This window comes from Cajanus cajan, chromosome 8 (genome assembly GCF_000230855.2).
Source record: "Cajanus cajan strain Asha chromosome 8, NIPB_CcT2T_4, whole genome shotgun sequence".
Taxonomy (NCBI): Eukaryota; Viridiplantae; Streptophyta; class Magnoliopsida; order Fabales; family Fabaceae; genus Cajanus; species Cajanus cajan.
The window spans coordinates 29,188,255-29,205,126 of record NC_138524.1 but is presented as its reverse complement, the minus strand read 5'-3'; the positions used below and the strand labels follow the sequence as shown (position 1 = coordinate 29,205,126).

Here is a 16,872-nt window from a genome sequence, read left to right as displayed (position 1 = left end):
AAGCTAAAGACTAATTCATTAAGATACTAAAATTCATTTAATAAATTGTTCTCTTCGTATGAATATGTTTTTCATACATATCAATTAGATATCAAATCCCTAACCACATGTTTAAGAGAAAAAATTATCTATCAATTATATAACACCTTGTAATATAAGGCTAATCATATATTCCACTATTGTATAACAATGACTATTTTAATAAAATATTTAAGATGACATCTTTTTAATAAAAAAAAGTTGGTGTACATTTGAATTAACTTAAATTCTTTTTTTAAAAAAATTATAACCAAAATGTTTGTGCAACAATGTTTAAATACATAGTTATAATTTCATAAAGTATAATAAAAATCATGTACATTTATCTTTTAACCTTAACCATTCCAATATGAACTAATAATTTATATTTATTGCTCTTATTTTCCATAGTAATAAAAATTCTCACATGATATACCCCTTATAATTATTGTACAAAAAGTGGTATACTAACAACAAAAACATAATGTGTAAATATAAACTTGTAGTTGTATAGGTTGTTCTACTTTTCTTTTTCTGTCTGTAACCATTAAATCAAGATCAATCAACTACCATAATGAAAGAGTGACACGTTAGCTCATCCTTCAAGCTGTGAATGAGTGAGTAAAAACGATTAATTGCAAGTGAAAGGGTCATATAATGCAACCATGATCCATAAAAAAAATAAGAACAATGCATTACATTTCTAACTAGGCTATCAATCTACAAGACAATATCATTACCTGGCCTCCACACCCGGACAAGTTTGTCATAGAATGTGCAAGTGGCCACAAGTGGTTTGGTTTTCCCATCAATGTGATTTGCTTCTCCATAAGCAAGAGAATCATGCTTCTTGTAAGTTTCCAATACTTCAAGCAGCCAAGACCAGGCCTGGAATGAAGGGATGGTGCTTAACTCTCCAAACTCCTCCACCTAAATTAATTGAAGACTTATTAACAGGTTTTCAGATTGAACTTAAATCTCATACCCTTAGGAATTCATCATAGCTTCCCGTTAACAAGATATTTGGGTCATGTGGACTCTTCTCAATGCAACAAACACCCATTTTGTGGACTTTTAGAGCTGTGAAATGCCTCATTGAGAGGTCTATCTCGCAAATCCCAACAACTAAACTTACAATCATCAGAGCCAGTATATACCAAAATCGTGTGCCTTCCACTCTTCTTGAATTTCCAGCTTTGATTCAAGAAGAGAAACAATAGACACACAGCCATCAGAAAGTCCTACTGTGATGGATGAGGCTGAAGGGTTCCAATCCAGGTACAAGCACATATTGTTACTGATTTTTTCATTTGTAATTAATCTCCTTTAGATTAACCCCTGGCATAGAGTCAATAGCAAAGCTTAATACAAGTGAGCAAAAGAATGAGAGCACATCTCTTGAGCAAAATACAAATTTCAAAATAAGATAACTTAGATGTTGTGAATGAGTTAATCAATAAATGAAAAGCATGTCCAGCAGGCTGTCAATCTATGACAACTCCTTCGCAATTTGCATGTAAAGAAATCATATCTTATTGCTATAATGAAAAACAATAGCTGCTAACAAAATAATTAGGGTAACGAAAATTGTTATAAGGTCATATAATTGGTGCAAGTAGTATTGCAGAGTACACAAGGAATAAACCTTTCGTTTAAAAAGAGCCAGTAATCAAAATAGAAACAGATTATAATCCCCAACATAATCATATATGGGAACCAAACCTGATAGAAGGATGTCATATATAAGTATCACTGTTTTTAAAGACTACATGTGTTAAATTGTTATCAAACTGTTGAGTCATACCATAAATTCCAACGGTTTACAATTCCAAGTACAGGCAACCAATTCACTGTCATAGTCATTTTCTAGATAAGCTTAGGTAGAATTGGTAAAGTCGTGCCAATTGACATAAACACAAGTCAATAAGAAATAGAAAGTTTGAAAGAAAATGTAATTTTTGATCCACAATGACGGTATTTATGCTTACCTATGTATGCGCTGTTTATGAAGCCAAAGAAAATGCAACATTTTACCAGGCTCAAACCCTCACCATTGTGTGTTTTGTGTAAACCAATTGAAGCTTGGTTGTAGCATGGAGTTTTGTCGTTATCAAGCTTTGTATTGTCAACTTGTCATCCTTCCATTGTAATGACCCTATGAACTCAGCATCCATTGTGAACCACACATCACAAGAATCCAGTGTTGTCAAGTCAACCCATAAAAAGCACCAAGGAAGTGTGAGATATTGAGAGATTTTCACATACTATAAGGACTGAAGAGTTGTTCTTTCATATGGAAAACTTGACTTGAAAAAGAGAATGATTTTATTATTTTCATTCATACCTATTACATTCTCATTACACCTATTTGTAACAATCTAATCTTTCAAAATAAGGAAATAAAAACAATATGCTGAAAAATAAATAGAAGATTCTACGATTATTTTTTCTAATTAGGAAGATTTTTCTCTAATTACAACACTCCCCCTCAAGTTGGTAAATGGATATCAATCATTCTCAACTTGCCTACAAGATCTTGAAATCTACCCTAAGAGAGCCCTTTTGTAAAAATATATGCTATTTGAAGTTCTGTAGGAACATGAGTTGTAATCACAAAACCTCTGTCTAGATTATCTTTGATGAAGTGTCTGTCAATCTCAATGTGTTTGTTCCTGTCATGTTATACTAGATTATGGGCAATGCTCATGGCAAACTTATTGTCACAGTATAGTTGCACGGGGTTGTCCACCTTGACTTTAAGGTCATTCAAAATGATTTTCATCCAGAGTTCTTCACACATTCCTTAAGCAAGGGCTCGAAATTTAGCTTCTGCACTAGAACAAGATACTCTATCTTGCTTTTTTCTCCTCCACGTTACCAGACTATCTCCAAGAAACATACAATACCTAGAAGTAGATTTTCTATCAGTGATAGAACCTGCATAGTCAACATCAGTATATATTTTCATAGCCAACGTGTCTTCCCTTTTGAATAATAGCCCCTTTCCTGGACTTGACTTCAAGTACTAGATAATTTTGTCAATTGCTTGCATGTGTCCCTCTCTTGGATCATGCATAAACTGACTCACTACACTAATTGCATAAGCAATGTTTGTTCTTGTGTGTGATAGATAAATCAATTTTCCTACCAATCTCTGATATTGGGCCTTCTCTACAGGAGTACTTTCTTCACTTCCAATTCTATGATTCTATTCTATAGGAATTGATGAAGTTCTACATCCCAACTTTCCTATTTCTTTGAGGAGATCAAGTACATATTTCCTTTGGGAGATGAAAATTCCATTCTTGAAGTGAGCAACCTCTATTCCAAGAAAGTACTTGGGTTTGCCCAAGTCTTTCATTTCAAATTGGGCTGCCAATTTTTCTTTTAATGCCAATTTTTCTGTTTCATCATATCCTGCAATAATCATATCATCCACATAGGCAAGTAGTAGAGTGAGTTTACCTGTAGGAGAATGCTTTATAAATAAACTATGATCTCCTTGGCTTTGTCTATATCCCGAGGAAACCATTACTTTTGTAAATCTTTCAAACCATGGTCTAGGAGATTGCTTAAGATCATATAATGCTTTCTTTAGAAGGCATACCTTGCTTCTTTCATTATACACTTCAAAATCTGGGGAATCTTCCTCTTCCAGATCTTCATGAAGAAAGACATTCTTCACATCCAATTGGTGTAAGTCCAAACCAAAATGAGTAGCCAAAGCGACAACAACTCAAACTATATTCATCTTTGCCACTAGGGCAAATGTCTTCTCATAGTCAATCCCATAAATTTGGGTGTAGCTCTTTGCCACCAACCTAGCTTTATATCTTTCTATTGTCCCATCTGCCTTATGTTTAACTATGAATATCCATCTACACCTTACAGCCTTCTCGTCTCTTGGCTTATCAATAATCTCCCAGGTTGAATTTCTTTCTAATGCATTCATCTCTTCTTTCATGGCTTGAGTCCAATTTTCAATTTTCATGGCCTCCTAGATTGAGGTAGGAATTTCTGTGGCAGCAATAAAGCTTCAATACTTATCAAAGAGATTGTTGTTAGAAAAGAATGGCTCAATCCAAGAAGGGGGTGAATTAGATTCTATGACACTTAAAACATTTATCAGAGTTTTAAGGATCTTTATTTCAACTTAAACTTTTCTAATCTAAATTTTCAAGAAGTTTCTTGAAAGACTTGCTAATGGGAATGAGTCCTATATGCTTTCTTGATTAATCTTGATTAAGTCCAGTTTTAAGAACAACTAATATGCAATACTTTGATTCAGTTTAAAGCAAGGTTAAGCATACAAACATATTAATCAAGATATTAGCCTTTTTATCACTCAATTAAGATTTTGCTCAATGTAAGAGATAAGGGTGAGAAAATAATGCACAAGTATTTTATGTTGGTTCAGCCGCTTCACATGTGATCTATATCTAGTCCTCAATCATAACCTAATCAAGATTTGTTCTACTATCTCAATGAAGAAGTTTTACAAGCATACCACATATGCATATACTGCTACATTCAAAATAACCACTTTCTTACCCCCAAGAAAGCACTTCTTGTAGAAACCCACTACAAGAATTCCTTACCACTAGAGACACCTACTTAAGATTTCCCTTACACATTACACAAAGAATTAAATGAACGAATTCACCTGAAAGTTGAACAAATTAGATTGTGAATTCCAAACAAATCTTAATTTGTTTCTCCCAAGAATGTAGTGATGATGATGAACTCTTTCAAAGCATTTCACAAAATGTTTCTCTTCTTGGTTTCACAAAGAAAACACTCCAAGAAGGTCACAAAGACTTCACAATATCAATTTTTTTCTCTTTTGTTTTCAGTTCATCTCACTTCTTAAGTTTCAAAGTGTGAAAGTTATTTATAAAGTTTTCAGATTCATGTCGTAACCAAAAAATTTTCGATCTCGCAACTAATGGTTTAGACATCCTTTTAAAGATCTCATCAATTAAGGAATGCCCGGACACCAAACTAATCCTTAATTAATGGTTTTGAAAATAGGTTCTGTGGAGTCGCCACCAATGTTTTACTCAAAACATTGGAAAAAGAAAAGGTTTTTAAAGTCCAATAATGGCCTTGATAACCAGAATTGGGTTCGGGAGTCGGTTACGAGTAGGGAAGGTATTAAGCACCCCTACAACGCCCTCAATCGGTACCCTATGATGAAATTAATGTGATAAGAAATAATAAATTAAATATTAGATCCCCTTTATGAATTACTATTTACATGCTTGAAATTTAAATTACACGGTTGACCCTAAAACGTCTACATAATTGCTTTTGTTATAACAAAAAAATAAGAAGTAAAAGAAAGAGAAGAAGATTAAGTGAAATACCTCGTGGCAAGCTTTGTTAGATCTTTAAATATGGAAAATATAGGTGCTTTGTGGCAACCTTTCACACTACAATTGTCTCACAATACTCAAGAAATACAATAGGAGAGAGAGAGAGAAAAATTTCGAGCTCTAAGGAGTCCTGGACGAAATTTTCGGGGTCCTCAAAACTGTGGCCGAGATTTCTATTTATAGGCATTAGACGTGGGCCGGAATGGCCCGTTCTAGATTCGGAATGGCCCATTCCGGATCTGAACGTTATGTATTATTTTTGCACCCTAGAATGGCCCGTTCCGGGAACCAGAAAGGTCTGTTCTGAAATCAGAACGACCCGTTCCGTGGTACAAATTTTAGGCCCTTTGATTGGTTTGGAACGGCCCGTTCTGGTCTAGAACGGCCCGTTCCAACCTACAATTTTAAGCCTTTTTAGGAGTCTTGGAACGATCCGTTTCAATTCAAGAACGGCCCGTTCCGGACTTGGGAATGGCCCGTTCTGATTTTGGAACAGCCCGTTCCGGGCTACTAAAAATAGTTGATTTGGGATTTTGGGCCCTCTAATGTCCTATCTTGTTGACTGTATGCCCCCGGACAAAATTGGGTGTCTACAATCCAGATAATCGATTATTTTAAAGGATAATCGATTATTACAACAAGGCTCTTTTCACTTGTTGTTGGAATAATCGATTACACTTAATGATAATCGAGTATTTTGAGTTAGCTTTCAAAAACTCAATTTTATACTTCAAAAATCTTTTCAAGTATTTTAAATCATCATCACACTTACTCTCAGTCAATTTAGATTAAGATTAACTCATGCACAAAGCATACACATGCAAAATAAACTAATCAAAGCAATACAACACATAAGAACTCATGAGCTACTCATATTACATATCATGATATTCATATCTTCCTTTCTTAACTGGTTTGTGTCCTTGGTCAGCTTCAACTCCTTCGTTATCATCAAAACTCTCAGAATCCATCCTTTGTTATCATCAAAACTCTCAGAATCTAGGGCTAAGTTGATTCATTACCCCATGAATCTCAACAATCTCCTCCTTTTTGATGATGACAAACCAATATGTTTTGCAAACCAACATTCCACATTGTTAGATATGAGTAGCTTGTTATGCCTTGTTAATATTCAGACCTACAAAACAACTCAAACCTTTCTCCCCCTTTGGACTGTCGCAACCCGAAAATTCCCGATCTTGCGACATATGGTTTAGACATCCTTTTAAAAGTCTCATTAATTAAGGAATGCCCGGACACCAGACTAATCCTTAATTAATGGTTTTGAAAATAGGTTCATGGAGTCGCCACCAATATTTTACTCAAAACATTGGAAAAAGAAAAAGTTTTTAAAGATCCAATAATGGCCTTGATAACCAGAATTGGGTTCGAGGGTCGGTTACGTGTAGGGAAGGTATTAAGCACCCCTACAACGCCCTCAATCGGTATCCTATGATGAAGTTAATATGATAAGAATTAATAAATTAAATATTGAATCCCCTTTATTAATATTTATTTATATATTTAAAATATAAATTAAACGATTAACCCTAAAATATCTACATTATGAAGTTTGTTATAACAAAAAAAGAGATAAAGATGAAAAATAAAAGAGAGAGAAAAAGATTGACTGAAATACCTCTTGAACGAGCTTTATTGAATCTTCAAATATGGAGAAGGTGCTTTGTGGCGACCTTTCACACTACAATATGCCTCACAGATCTCAAGAAATACAATAAGAGGGAGAGAGAAGATAGAGATGCGACACAAATCTCAAGAAATACAATAGAAGGGAGAGAGATAGAGAATTTTCGTGCCTAAAGGAGTCTTATTCGAAATTTCTCTGGCCGTCTTGAGAACTGTGCCCAAAGCTTCTATTTATAGGAATCAGAAGGGGCCAGAACGGCCTGTTCCGGATTCGGAACGGCCCGTTCTGGCCCAATAGTTATGTGCAAATTTCGTACCCTGGAACGGCCCGTTCTGAAAACGGAACGGCCCGTTCCAGAGTAGAAATTAACACAAATTTTACCTTTCCAGAACGTCCCATTCCAAATTTTCCTTGTTTGGAACGGCCAGTTCTGGTATTGGAACGGCCCGTTCCACACAAGCCTCTTTAGGTATTTTTAGTTACGTTGGAACGGCCCGTTCTGATATTGGAACGGCCCGTTCCGGGGATTAGAACGGCCCGTTCTGACTTTGGAACGGGCCGTTCCGATTTTGGAACAGCCCGTTCCGGGCTACTAAAAACACCTTATTTGGCCTTTAGGCCTTCCGATGTCTTGTCTTGTTGTTTGCCTGCTTCGGAAGCTCCTTCCCTTCATAACGGAGGTCCATTTCTTTGTTTGTGTGCCCCCCGACGAAATTGGGTGTCTACAGCTGCCCCTCTTTACTTGTCCTTTGGAGTAGCTATGTGTTGCTTTTCCAAAGGCAAGTAAAGACGTAGACATTTCGTCCGGGTCTCCTCCTCGTCTCTTTGGTATTGGCGCTTCTACGTTTCTTCTCTTGGATAGGTGTATTTGCTCGTGTCCTCGCCCTTTAGAGTAGTTGAGTGCTGGTTGCATACTCTATTGGGTAACAAGGCTGACAATCTGTACACCTAATCTTTGATCTTCAAGTAGATGCTCCATTGTTTCTCTTGTGATAGTGCGTTCTTTTATTTGTAGCTTGTTGAAGAGGAAGTATTTTCGTAGCTCAGCTTCCCTCACGACTTTGTCGTATACCGGATTAGGAGATGAATACAATCTCTCCAGACCTTTCCCTCACGGCTTTGTCGTATACCGGATTGGGATGCAAGTACAGTCTCTCCAGACCTTTCCCTCACGACTTTGTCGTATACCGGATTGGGAGGTGAGTATAGTCTCTCCAGACCTTTCCCTCACGGCTTTGTCGTATACCGGATTGGGATGCGAGTACAGTCTCTCCAGACCTTTGTTGTATTTTGAGGAAACTGTCGGTGCCCTCATTGGTTTGCTTGAATTTTGGTAGATATTGCTCCAAGGATGTTGGGCAGGAGGTGTGTCGTGATGCCTCTAATTTGGGCTGCTTTTGTATTTTGTTCAAATGCTGTCAATTGGAATTTGTGTTTCCTTTTTGGCTTTTCTTGTTGGTGTTGTGGGATGAAAGACTGTCCCTGTCGTGTAAGTATTGTGATGCCTCTCCAGGCGCTATGCTGAGTCCTTTTGATGATTGATTATTTGATTGTTGACAGATGCCCCATGGTGAGTATGGATGCATGGATGCACATGAAAATGCAAGACAGGAATGGATTGGATTTTTTTTATTATATTTATATTTTATATATATATATATATATATTATTTTTTTGTGAAGTGAAGTTATACCCTTTTGTGCACACTTGTGCCCCATGCATGCTATGCAATGATGCCTCTATGCTAATGCTTAAATGCAGATTGATTTTACTTTCAAGAAATTAATCTATGCGCATTGATCAATGACATGGATTGTTAGCCTTTTAGCCGTGTCGAATTTAGTGTTGCTTTTTTGAACCTGAGGTTTGTGTAGTTCGGCCCTCTCGCTTGTACTGAATATGATATGTTAGCCCGTAGATCAGGTGTACCTAGACTCTGTTCTAGGACACCTCCATCTTTTCCTTGTGAGTGTTCACTGTGCATATTCCGTGTATCTTTCAAATTTATCTTAATGCCATGTAGGTCAAGAGGAATGAGAGGAAGGGGATATATACATATATATTTTTTTGTAAAAGTTTTGTTAGAAAGGATTTTTTCAAAAATGATTTATAGAAGAATGGCTGGCCGAGGTAGGCTAGTGGTTTAGGCTGATGAACAAGCACATTCAAAGTGAGGAAATCATTTTCCACGTTAGGTTATTGTTTCCTTCAAAGTTAAGCGATGACTTGGGATTGCATATTGATTAAATGATCTTCTCGAGCTACCTTTCGGTTTTCAGCTCGGGATGCTGCTTTGTCCTCACTTTTGCCTAGGTTACTTGAGATGTGTTCCCTAGCGGACATTTTCTTTTTTCCTTGATCCTTACTTTTTCCTAGGCTACCCTTTTTGTTTGTGGGTCTCCTAGCGGACCTTGCCCTAATTTTTGCGCAGCCCCCTTAGTGGGTTTCCTGCCAGGCTTTTGTCTTTGCAGTATTTGTGATCATCTTTCATTCCTTCAATAAAGGGGGGTGCCCCTTGCACTGATTTCGCTTGAACTTTTATCCACAAGTCATGCCAAATTTGATTGATCTTTTTGTGTTCCTTATTGCGTATTAAGCCATTGTTTCTAATGACGTCCTTATTTCAAATGTACTTGTTCATTTAAGGTTTGTTAATGAGGCTTAGAGTAGATAAGAGGGAGAAGAGAAACGAAGTATAAAAATGTATGGCATTAAAAAAGAATTTTCAATCTACACGTGCCCATTTAATGTAGCTCGAGGGCCCGGGCATGCCCCGAGTTCGTGATTCATACACAAAGAAGTAGAGGGAGGTTGCCCCTTAGAGAAGCCTAGGTCATCTAACTGTAGCGCTAGTCCTCCACTTGCTTGGATGTGGCGCTTCAGAAGATCTCGTGTAGAGAAAGGTCCTTTGGCTTCTTCTCTTGTAAGGGTATTTTCGACCCATATCCTAAGCCTTTCCTAAGAAATAGGAATGAGTAGAAGCGATGATAGAGCTTTCCATGGAGTCTTGTTTCTCAAGAGGAACATTCAAGCTGTCTCTCAATTTTCAACTCGAACAAACATTGCTTCTTAATTTTTATTTTTTTTTATTTATTATTTTTTTTACTTTAAATTTTTTTTGCCTAGAACGCCCTTTGCGGGTTTTCATTCTAGCAACTTCTTAACAAGCAATGTTTCTCTCTTGTTGAAATCACTTTTCGAGAAAGCTCTATTCACTTTGCCTTAGTCCTCCTCAGATTCTCTTTATTAGCTTGCAACTCGTTAAGAGTGTGGATCCATTCATTTATAGTCGTTTCTCCTATTCTGCTTGGATTTCACAGTTGCACGACACAACTTTATCTTCTTTAGGCAGGAGTTGGCGTCTTGAAAACTCTTTATGCATATGGCTTATATCCCAATACTTTCGACTAATGCACATAGGTTAATTTCCCTTTTTATTCTCATTTATTCTTTTACAAGGAGAGATTTGTGCTAAATGAATGTAATGCAGAATGTAGAGAAAGTTGAGAAAAATAAATATCAGTCTCATTAATTTGTTTATTTGTGAATGCTCAAATAAATTTTGATAGTATTAAGCGAGAATCTTTATTAGATTCTAAGAAGACTTACTTCAACAAACATATCAAAGCAAGGGCCCAACTATAGTATTTTTTTAAAATTGATTTGGGCTTTTCTTTATAGCGCAGATACTGTCGTATATTAGAGCATTCACTTTTCTTAACTTTCTATACGTACTGCAACCTAATCCTCCTTAGCTAATAAAATAAAATGAATGAAATTAATGAGCTAATCTAGAATGCATGTCATTTTTTTTTAATCTTTATCATGTTTCTATTATCTAAAGGGGAATGATGCATGATGGAGATGAGATTTCTTTTATTCAATTTTTTTTTTAAAAAAGAAACTACCTATATGATGTTAATGGAATGCTGACCTAAGAATGTACAAAGGGGTATAAAATTTTTATTTTTATTATTTTTTATTTTTTATTATCTATTTGCTTATTTTAAAATTCCAATCCATCTTATTGAACAAAATAATACAAACAAATGCACACACATATGCTCAATCAACGTACACCCGCGAACGATCATGATCAAATCCTTGGTCTGTGGTCCCTATCAAGAAAAGTGCGTTGTATAGGGCGGTTCTAATCTCGTTGATTTTTAAGGCCCCCAAGGTGCCCCCATTATAGGGACCCAGTATCTCTGTCGCCGTCACCTGGCAAACTCTAAGGTTTATCGTAGTATTTCGGGCTAGAGTAACCGGTTATCACCTTGAGTGTGATTTCCGACAAGGCTCGCAGGCTCCAAGGCCAAACTTGGGCCGGTCGTACGTCAACCACTCCCTATGTTTAATACCCTCATGCCCCCGGGTGTAGGGGGAACTGTTGTGTGCAAAGGTTTGTGTACAATTTTATTTCAAACAGGTGCGGAATTTAAATAAGTAAACAGATATCAGAGCCAAACAAAGAAAACAAATAAGGTAAAGGGGAAAAATATTTAAATTATTATTCTTATTTTATTAACTTCATCATTTATTTGGGTCTGACCCTCTTAAAATGTTCCCAGTGGAGTCGCCATCTGTCGCAACCCAAAAATTTCCGATCTTGCGACATATGGTTTAGACATCCTTTTAAAAGTCTCATTAATTAAGGAATGTCCGGACACCAGACTAATCCTTAATTAATGGTTTTGAAAATAGGTTCATGGAGTCGCCACCAATATTTTACTCAAAACATTGAAAAAAGAAAAGGTTTTTAAAGATCCAATAATGGCCTTGATAACCAGAATTGGGTTCGGGGGTCGGTTACGTGTAGGGAAGGTATTAAGCACCCCTACAACGCCCTCAATCGGTACCCTATGATGAAGTTAATATGATAAGAATTAATAAATTAAATATTGAATCCCCTTTATTAATATTTATTTATATATTTAAAATATAAATTAAACGATTAACCCTAAAATATCTACATTATGAAGTTTGTTATAACAAAAAAAGAGATAAAGATGAAAAATAAAAGAGAGAGAAAAAGATTGACTGAAATACCTCTTGAACGAGCTTTATTGAATCTTCAAATATGGAGAAGGTGCTTTGTGGCGACCTTTCACACTACAATATGCCTCACAGATCTCAAGAAATACAATAAGAGGGAGAGAGAAGATAGAGATGCGACACAAATCTCAAGAAATACAATAGAAGGGAGAGAGATAAAGAATTTTTGTGCTCAAAGGAGTCTTATTCGAAATTTCTCTGGCCGCCTTGAGAACTGTGCCCAAAGCTTCTATTTATAGGAATCAGAAGGGGCCAGAATGGCCTGTTCCGGATTCAGAACGGCCCGTTCTGGCCCAATAGTTATGTGCAAATTTCGTACCCTGGAACGGCCCGTTCCAGAGTAGAAATTAACACAAATTTTACCTTTTCAGAACGTCCCATTCCAAATTTTCCTTGTTTGGAACGGCCCGTTCTGGTATTGGAACGGCCCTTTCCACACAAGCCTCTTTAGGTATTTTTAGTTACGTTAGAACGGCCCGTTCTGATATTGGAACGGCCCGTTCCGGGGATTAGAACGGCCCGTTCCAATTTTGGAACGGCCCGTTCTGACTTTGGAACGGGTCGTTCCGATTTTGGAACAGCCCGTTCCGGGCTACTAAAAACACCTTATTTGGCCTTTAGGCCTTCCGATGTCTTGTCTTGTTGTTTGCCTGCTTCGGAAGCTCCTTCCCTTCATAACGGAGGTCCATTTCTTTGTTTGTGTGCCTCCCAGACGAAATTGGGTGTCTACATGGACAACATAAAAAACATACAGGTATATATATGTCCAAATATAGGAATTAATTTTTGCAGATTGCACATGTATAGATATATGCAGAAGAGTTACTTGCCCAAGATCAATGCCACAAGACTAAATTGAATACAAGAAATCAGTCAAGTAGTTTTTTCATAGGCATTGTTCCAATATATCCAAATTAATACCAGATTTTATATCAGAGAATTTGATACAACATTAACACAATTGTATTTCAAACACAATACATCAGCCACATTCTCAAAAGTATAATTTCTACTGCACCAGCAAACATTAACAAATGTGCATCAATTCAATCAGAAATGCATACCAATGTTCAAACCGCAATATGGTAATATCAAAATTCAAATCAATGTAACCATGATGAATTCATACCAAACAAAATTAAATTCAAATTGCACCATAATTAAAATGTTCAATAACAACCAAGTTTAAACCAAAATAACCAAAATAAAACCAAATTGTTCAGACCTTAAAACTATTAAAACCCAATTGAAATTTTGAACTAGAAATTTAAAACTAAAATTTGAACTAGAACTCCTAACAACAACACATTAAAACTTCTAAACGCATCACTCTGAATCCTCTTGAAGCCCAAGTTGAGCCTTAATTCTTGCAATCTCATGATCAAGGTTATCAAACCGATCAAGAATGCCAGAATAATATGACTCACGCTTCCTTGTCATTTCCATGATAGCATCAAGCTTATTGATCATAATCTGTTCAAACGGAGAAAATGCCTTAGGTTTCGATTCTTGCTCTTGTTTTGGTTCAAGCTCCACTTGAGGTGGCAGTTCCTCATCATGAGATGGAACTCCATTTTCGTCCGTTGTCGGTTCTGGTGTTGGTGGAACATCACCTTTGAATACCCATTTATCTTCTTGTTTTAGCATCCCCATATGATGCAAAAAAGATTTTTCAATCTTGTTTGAGGTATGGAGAATTATCTTTTTCACCCCTTGAAGATCTACTCCAGCCTTCTCAAATATTCTTGACAGCAATAAAGCATAAGGTATAGGACCATCCTCCTTTCTCCTAGCTTTCTAGATACAATCATTCACAACTGAAACCCAATCTATCTTTTCCTTTTTCTTAATAGCATGCATTAACAAAATATCATCTCTAGACATCTGAGCATGATTATGAAGCCTAGGTTTAAGCATCCATGCAATTATAAAAAGAAATCAACCTAGAGTTTTTCTTCATACCTCCAGCCAAAAATTTGTTGTAATTTGTGGTCTCCGGGTTTCTTTAACAATCCCTAAAGGTTGTCAGCTCTTCAAAGTCACCAAAATTGAAAAGTTGGGGCTTCATACTTCCTGTTCCACTCAGCCCAGCCACTTCTTTCAAAGTTGGTCCATCAAGCTTTATGAGCTTTCCCTTCACCACTGATTGCATTATTCCTTTGTTGCTCGAGGCGAAGCACAAAAATAGCCAAATAAGCTCCGGGTAATATGGACCTTCCAGCTCCAAGAACTTCCCAAGCTCTTGATGCTCCAAGAGAGGAGGAAAACTGAAACCCTCACTCTTGAACCACTCCAACTTCAAAGTCTTTGGAGGAATGATTCTCCTACCCGCATACCACTCAAAGTAGTAGTCTTGGGTTTCTTTGTCAGTAAACCATTTGGAGATCAGTTGCTTAGCTCTTGTGGGCAGAGGTCTTTTGCTCCCCCTGACTTCAAGCTTCTTGATTCTCTTGGATGATGAGACCATTTTGTGATTAAAGACGGGTTCTTGATTTGGAGAAGAGGAGAAGATGAAGATGAATGCTTAGGGTTAGGTTTTGAGTGTTAAACTTGAGAGAATGAATGGGTTTTATAGAGAATAAGAGGGTTAAGTGATTTTTAAAACCCTAGACACGGATTGGGTAGTAGAGAGGTGCCACTTATGAAGGAAAGTGGAAACCAAGGGTCGCGTAAATAATCGATTATCTATACAAATAATCGATTATTTGTATTAGTAAAATCAGTTTGAAAACCCTCTGCACTAAATAATCGATTAATTTTTTGGAATAATCGATTATTCCAGAGACTCATGTCTCATTTTTGCTCCCAGATAATCGATTATTTCTAGAATAATCGATTATTCCAAAGAATGACTCTTTCTAACCTTCTCAGATAATCGATTATTTGCCAAATAATCGATTATTCCAGAGACTTCTGGGATTCAAATTCTTCCCAGATAATCAATTATCTTAGAATAATTGATTATTTTCCTAGTATAACTTAAAATAATCGATTAAATTTTACAATAATCAATTATTTCAGAGAAGTTTTGTTTCACTACTTTAAAACTTATAAAACTTTCCTCATCCATTTCAACTCTTACAAACACTCTTTTATAAACCACACTTCAATGTTTTATACATACATCAATCAAGTTTTATTCAAACAATAACACTCAAGTGCACATTCTTAATTAATTCAAACAAGACTCATTGATAATTCCAAGTTCAATTCTCAATTGATTAAATCTTTCTTTTGGTAGAGGTTTTGTAAATATATCAGCTAATTATTTATTTGTTTCAACAAACTCTACTACACAATCATTCTTTTGGACATGATCTCTTAAAAAATGATGTCTTATTTCTATATGTTTTTTCCTAGAGTGTAAGATTGGATTTTTTGTGAGATTGATTGCACTTGTGTTATCACATCTTAAATGAATTTTGTTCAATTCAGTTCCATAATTTTTAGTTGTTGTTTCATCCAGAGAATTTGTGCACAACAGTTGCCAGCGGCTATGTATTCAGCCTCAACTGTACTTAAAGCAACACATACTTGCTTTTTGCTATGCCATGAGACAAGTGCACTTTCAAGTAGGTGACAAGTACCACTTGTGCTCTTCCTATCAAGTCTACACCCAGCATAGTCTGAATCTGAATAACCTATCAGACTTAGTGAGACTCCTTTTGGATACCATAGACCTAAATTTATTGTTCCTCTTAGATATTTAAGAATTATTTTAACAGATTTCATATGAGACTCTTTTGGGTTTGCCTGAAATCTTGCACACAAGCACACAACAAACATTATATCAGTTCTACTAGCTGTCAAATATAAAAGTGATCCAATGATACCTCTGTATTTTGAGTTATCAACATTTATCCCTTTCTCATCCAGGTCAAGATTGCATGAGTTTGATATTGGTGTTGCAGCCTCCTTACACCCTTCCATACTAAACTTTTTCAATAGTTCATTGCAATACTTGCTTTGACTTATAAAGATTCCATCACTCATTTATTTGATTTGCAACCCCAAGAAAAATGTAAGCTCTCCCATCATGGCCATCTCAAATTCACCTTGCATGGTCTTAGCAAATTCTTTACATAGAGAGGGATTAGTAGATCCAAAGACAATGTCATCAACATTGAACATACATTATATCATTCTTAAATTCCTTTACAAACAATGTATTATCTACTTTACCTCTAACATAGTCATTTTCAATAAAAAATTTGCTCAGCCTATCATACCACGATCTTGGAGCTTGTTTCAAGCCATATAGTGCCCTTTTAAGTTTATACACATGATTTGGATATCTAAAATCAACAAAACCAGGTGGTTGCTCTACATAAGCTTCTTCTTGTATGAAACCATTTAGAAAAGCACTCTTTACATCCATTTGGTATAGCTTGAAGTTCATTATTGAAGCATAAGCAAGTAGCAATCTAATGGATTCTATCCTTGCTACAGGGGCAAAAGTCTCATCATAATCAATTCTCTCTTCTTGATTATACCCCTTAGCCACTAACCTTGCCTTATTTCTTATAATGATTCTAGATTCATCAAGCTTATTCCTAAAAACCCATTTAGTTCCAATAATTGGATAATCACTTGGTAATGGCATTAAATCCCAAACTTCATTCCTTTCAAATTGGTTTAGTTCCTCTTTCATAGCCATTAACCAATGTTCATCATGTAGTGCTTCATCTATTGTTTTGGGTTCAAATTGTGAAACAAAAGCCATAGTGTTACAAATATTCTTGATGAATCTTCTAGTTGACACTCCTTTACCAATGT

The 16,872-nt window shown here is 36.1% G+C and overlaps 1 pseudogene; it reads right to left on the bottom strand.

Annotated features, from left to right (window-relative positions):
• Positions 1–406: 406 nt before the first annotated feature.
• Positions 407–1,881, bottom strand: LOC109793955 (uncharacterized; annotated as a pseudogene).
• Positions 1,882–16,872: the final 14,991 nt, after the last annotated feature.